Source organism: Dipodomys merriami, unplaced genomic scaffold (genome assembly GCF_024711535.1).
Source record: "Dipodomys merriami isolate MVZ:Mamm:240054 unplaced genomic scaffold, mDipMer1.0.p SCAF_15, whole genome shotgun sequence".
NCBI lineage: Eukaryota > Metazoa > Chordata > Mammalia > Rodentia > Heteromyidae > Dipodomys > Dipodomys merriami.
Genome location: NW_027202826.1, coordinates 10,816,538 through 10,823,178, shown reverse-complemented (window position 1 = coordinate 10,823,178; position 6,641 = coordinate 10,816,538).

Sequence of the window (6,641 nt, the reverse complement as noted above, 5' to 3'; positions counted from 1 at the left end):
GGCCACACCAAACAGAGAACACCAGCCTTCATCACTTGCATTTAAAAAAAAGTAGCACAGAAGAATGAGACTTCTGAGTGAAGACCAAGAGTCCTGCTCTAGCGTGGCCTTTATGAATTGCACAATTTTAAATAAAGCAACATGCAGATTTTATAATACAGTGGAGAAAATAGGACAATTTTCTGGCAATAGAATATATTGAAAACACTTGGTAAACATTTTTTCACCATGCATGGACTCAAACCTGTCGTCTTATCCCTTGCGTCCCTTGGGCTGGACTGTTTTTCATTAACTCCCAGAACATCGAAACATTCTTTTGACTCCTTGCCTAGCCAGAACCTTGAGTTTAGCAGCCTACACTTTAATCATTTCTTCTAAGTCAGGTGGATGCCTCCTGACTTTTCTGTTAGTGAATATCTCACTTTGCGTTCTCTTTCATGAGTCCCTAACCTGTGTCAAAGTAGGACCTCCTGATGTCCTACTAGCCAAACAGACCCACATGAACTCATATTTTTAATCCTTTTCTTATGGGGGAGGGTAGTTGAGTTGCTTCCCAATTTTAATTACTATGTTTTAGTTAATACTCGACCTTGGCTCCTGAGTCTTTCTGCCTTTCTCTCTACTTTCTGTGATCTCATACTAATTCCTGTCCAATTTCTGAATTTCTGAATTAAGGAATCCAAAAGTAGATTAAAATTCTGGAACTGATCACAAAAGAGCAGTGTGACTTCATTAAAAAAAGTAAAATCCTTAGCTAATCAGTATCATTCAAAGTGATCATCTTCTCAGAGGAATTCATAGCTAATGCTGATCTGCTCTTTCTTTGTATTGTATTCAGGAAGGGAAGTCTTCAGATCCTCAATCTGAAGGGAGAAATTAGAGAGAAAGCAGAGGCCAGAAAAACATTTAGAAGGCTTGAAAAAGTAGGCCCACTGGAGAGAGAATGTAGAATATTTGAAATTTCATAACGCCCTTTAAGAATGTGATATTACTACATAAACATCACACTGGTTTGATTTCCTTTTTTCTGTTCAATAAATACAAATGAAGGAACAAATAAAATATGAAGAGAACATATTCCTTCTAGTATTTACTTAGGTGAGAAGAGGCCTGATTTACAAAGGCATATGTTGGAGATAAGGGAGAATTTCTTGAGAGAAGAGATAAGGAAGAATTGATTGAGAGTTGTTAGACCAGTATTTCCCAATGCCCTTTTCTTCGTCTGTCCTTAACTCTCACTGTCTAAAGAATAAGTCATAATGTACAAGCAGAGAGGGAAATAAAGGAAGTAACCCCATTCACAATAACCTCCCCCAAAATAAAATATTTAGTAATTGACCTAACCGAAGATATAAAAGAACTATTTAATGAAAACTATAAAAAGTTAAAAGAAAGAAATTACAGAAGACACTAGGAAATGGAAAGACCTCCCATGCTTTTGGATAGGCAGACTTAATATAGTGAAAATGGCAATACTGCCAAAATTAATATACAAATTCAATGCAATTCCTATTAAAATCCCAATGACGTACATCTCTGAAATACAGAAAACAGTCCAAAAATTCATATGGAACAACAAAAGACCTAGAATAGCCAAAACAATTCTAGGAAATAAAGACAACATGGGAGGGATATCCATGCCTAACTTCAAACTCTACTATAGAGCCATAATAACAAAGACAGCATGGTATTGGCACAAAAACAGACCTGAAGACCAGTGGAATAGAAAAATAAATACACATGCCTACAGTCAGCTGATATTTGACAAAGGAGCCAAAGACATACAATGGAAGAAACACAGCCTCTTCAACCACTGGTGCTGGGAAAACTGGGCAGCCACATGCAGAAGACTAAAAGTGGACCCCAGCCTATCACCATGCACCAACATCAACTCAAAATGGATTAAAGACCTTAACATTAAACCTGAATCTCTGAAACTACTGCAGGACAGAATAGGAGAAACACTTGAACTTATAGGCACAGGCAGGAACTTCCTGAACAGAGTCCCAGGGTCACAACAAATTGGAGAGAGACTCAACAAATGGGACTACCTTAAAATAAAAAGCTTCTGCACAGCTAAAGTTACAGCAACCAAGCTAGAAAGACAACCAACTAATTGGGGAAAATATTTACCAGCAATATATCAGACAAGGGGTTAATATCCAGGATATACAGGGAACTCAAGAAACTAATCCCTCCCAAACCTAACAAACCAATTACTAAATGGGCAAGGGAACTAAAGAGAGACTTCTCAGATGAAGAGATAAAAATGGCAAAGAAACACATGAGGAAATGTTCACCATCCTTGGTTGTGAAGGAAATTCAAATAAAAACAGCCCTGAGATACTACCTTATCCCAGTCAGAATGTCCCACATCCTCAAGTCAGCCAACGACAAATGCTGGAGGGAATGCGGAGAAAGAGGAAGCCTATTACACTGCTGATGGGAATGTACACTTACACAACCGCTTTGGAAAGCAGTCTGAAGGGTCCTCAGAAAGCTAAATATTGACCTCCCTTATGACCCAGTCATACCACTTCTAGGCATCTATCCTGAACAACAGGAACAGTATACAAGAACACATGCACCTCCATGTTTATTGCAGCACTGTTCACAATAGCCAGGCTATGGAAACAACCCAGATGTCCCACCACACATGAATGGATCCAAACATTGTGGTATCTATACACAATGGAATATTATGCAGCCATTAGAAAGGACAAAATAATGGCATTTGCAGGGAAATGGATGGAGCTAGAAGAAATCATGCTGAGCGAGGTAAGCCAAGAGCAAAGAGACAAACGGTACATGGTCTCCCTGATAAGTGGATGTTAAATACAAAATGTTAGGTGATACGACAAAATTAACAGGACATAAGAAACAAAGGACTTCCACTCATCTGGTTGAATCACTACTAAATAACCCCATGTGCTGATCACATGTATAGTATATATGTGTACACCAGAGGGGATCCAGGAAGACGACACAGAACTAGAGGGAATCAGGGAAAAATATATAACAGTGGGACCCATCAGCTGCACTGGACATTGACCAAAATGAACTAAGCAACTCAATGGCAGTGATGGGAGGGAGGGAACAAATGGGAAAGAGGGAACAGCTGATGCTATGCAAAACAAAAGAAATGTACATATCACCCAATGTGGAAGAAATAACTGTATCGCAAAGCTCATAGAACTCATAAATGTTATAGACCATGATAGACAATTTGCTCCAGGAAAGTTAGAATGTGTTTGTGACTTTAATTGAGCATCACTATCCCACAATACTGTGAAATTTGGGAAATTATGTAACCACTTAATCACAGTAAAAATTTTGAGAAAAAAAAAAAAGAATAAGTCATGATAATTTTCCGACTCACAGACCCAATAAATGCACTTTTAAGAACAGAACAAAAAAAGAGGTATCTTCTACACTCTTGATCATAGCAGTATCACTCAAAATGTAATGTCATCATTGAGTGGTCAGCCTAGCTCATGAATCATTCTTCCTGCAGTTGCTTCTTCTTCTGCATCTACAAGGCTGGCTCCCTGGTAGCCGTGCTTGATCATTAGCACTATTTAATGTTAAAAAGAATTTAAATTGATGTCATAATGATGATGTACAAAAGGGTTACAGTTAAATAAGTTAGGTAAAGAGCACATTTCACTCCTTCCCAAGCTCTCTCCCAATTTCTCACTCTCTCTCTGTCTCTCTCTGTCTCTCTCTGTCTCTCTCTGTCTCTCTCTCTCTGTCTCTCTCTGTCTCTCTCTGTCTCTGTCTCTCTGTCTCTGTCTCTGTCTCTGTCTCTGTCTCTCTCTCTCTCTCTCTTTGCCAATCCTGGGGCTTAAACTCAGGGCCTGGGCACTTTCCCTGAGCTTTTTTTGCTCAAGGCTAGCACTCTACCACTTGAGCCACAGTATCACTTCTGGCTTTTTCTATTTATGTGGCAGTGAGGAATTGAACCCAGGGCTTCATGCATGCTAGGCAAGCATTCTATCACTAAACCACTTCCCCAGCCCCAGTTTCATTTTTTTAAAACCTTATTAATTTCCTTAGCACCAGTTTTAAAAAGCATATAATAATGTTTCCAAAAAATCTCATTAAACTTAGTAATGGTTTACTTCATGTATTCTTCCAGTTTTTGTTAACTAGATCTAAAAATTAATAATTTTAAATAATATGTTTATATAGCATAATGGTCTGTATTTTTCCATGTGGAAAAATTATAACTTGCTTAAAAAATGTTCAGCCATTTTAGTATGCACTAATTTATGTAATCCTTTTATTATTGGAGAGAGGTATTTGAATTGTTTCTATTTTTTAATTGAAACTAACTCTTGGTTAAGAGTTGGTTTTAAGCAAAACAAAGTATTTCTTAATACAACACAAGTTGTGTTAAGTAGAAAAGGATTATTTATTATGAAAATAGAGTTAGAGGATAGAAAATCTTGGAGGTCTGGAAAAAGCCAAAAGTTATCAGTATATTCTGTATTTCTTTTCTTTTTACATCTTTTTTTTTAACCAGTCCTGGGACTTGAACTCAGGGCCTTCCTGGGCACTGTTCCTGAGCTTCTTTTGCTGAAGGGTAGCACTCTACAACTTGAGCCACAGAACTACTTCTAACCTTTTTTGTTTATGTGGTACTGAGAAACTGAACCGAGGACTTCATGCAGGCTAGGCAAGCACTCTACCACTAAGCCACATTTGCAGTCCTATTCTGTATTTCTTACTTGATGCTTTTGGTGAACTTGGTTGATTTTCTTTGCCTTACCCTGATTGCCTTTCCGTGTGGGGCTTATCCCTTGAGCATAGAGATGTACTACTTTGACAACACGGAGAGAGTAACTTGTACATCTCTGTCCTCTTTCCACACTCCTGTTGGGTTAAACCATCCTGGGTGTTGTGGATCAGGAGATGGTATTGTACAATCTAAACATGGAGCATGTTGAGCTTGTGTTCTTCCACTGAGCTCCTCCATTCCCCAGCAATATCTCTAAATTTAAATTTCATCCCTAGGGCTTAGAAACAGTGATTTGAATTTTTCTGAGCATAACCATTATTCTGATAATGACTATCAGATTATCCTGATAATTCCTCATCAGTCTTCCTCCTAGACATCAAACTTGTTCTTGGGTCCTTTTTTTTATTCCCCCCTTTTTTTCCACACATGTAATCCAACAGCATGTTCCGAAGACTATGACACGGATATGTGTTTTTCAATCAACCATTTCACTCCAAATCCTTTGTCAATGCCATGGCTCTCAACCGGACCTCCACAGGCCTCCTAACCAGTTTCTCCAGTTCCACTCAGTTCGCCTTTGTTCCAGTCTCCACCCAAAAAGCAAGGACTCTTTTAAACATCACTTCTAAATACTGCTATCCAATTAAAAAGAATGAGGGCTCCTTGGAGATGAAAGTCTTTACTGATCTGGAGCAAGAATTAAAAAAAAAAAAAGACTAGAGGTTAAGGGAAGAATTGTAAAAGATTAGCCCAAAATATCTTGTCATATCAGATAGCAATGAAGCAATTCAAGATGACTAAGGTCATTTCAAAGGACTCAGCAGGCAGTTCATAGAGACTTCTATTAACTCAGCAAAGAATAACAAGTATCGATAAAAATAACAATTACAATGAATTGAAACAGATAATAAATATTTAAATTCCTACATTAATGATACATTAAAGAAAATTGGAAAGGTATTAAATGATTGTCTTTGCAAAAATACTCCCACAATCATGACTATGGCAAAGAAGTAGGATATAAGGTCCATATACCAAAAGTATTTTTATGTATCATCATCAATAAATTTAAAATGTAAAACGAAGTTCCATTTGTACATTTATATTAGTACCAAATATAACAACATCACCAATAAAACCCTCCAAACAAAAATAAAACTATTTGAGTATTTACTTAACAAAATATTTTCAAGTTCTATATGAGGAAACCTACAATTTATAAAGGTACAAGTTTGTGATGGTGGCTAATGTCTAATAGTCCCTACTACTCAGTGGGCTGAAATGGAAGCGTCCTATAAGCCTAAAAATTCAAGACTAGCCAAGACAGCATAGGAAGCACCTATATCAAAAAATACAAATAAAAACCATGTGTCGGTGGCTCATATCTGTAATCCTAGCTACTCAGGAGGCTGAGATCTGAGGATCTCAGTTCACAGCCAGCCAGGGCAGGAAACTCCATAAGACTCTTACCTCCAATAAACCACTAGAAAACCAGAAGTGGTGCTGTGGCTCAAGTGGTAGAGTGCTGGCCTTGAACTGAAAAGCTGAGGGATAGTGCCCAGGCCTAGACTTCAAGCCCCATGATGGACAATAAATAAATAAATAAATAAAAATACAGAACAAAGAAAATTTAGAATATAGATAAGTGAGGAGCTATTCCATATTCATGGATAGAAAGGTAAGTTGTCTAAATGTCAGATTTTTTCCTACAGAAGAAATTGTCAATCCCAACCAGATCTATAGAAAAAAAGTAGCAGTCTCAATCAAAATTGTACTCAACAATTTGTATCAACAAACTGATTATAAAGTTTATATATATCAAAGAATTCTAAGAAAGCCAGTCATCTTGAAAATTGGTAAGAGGAAATGGAAAAAAATCTGAGATATCACATTTCAGATG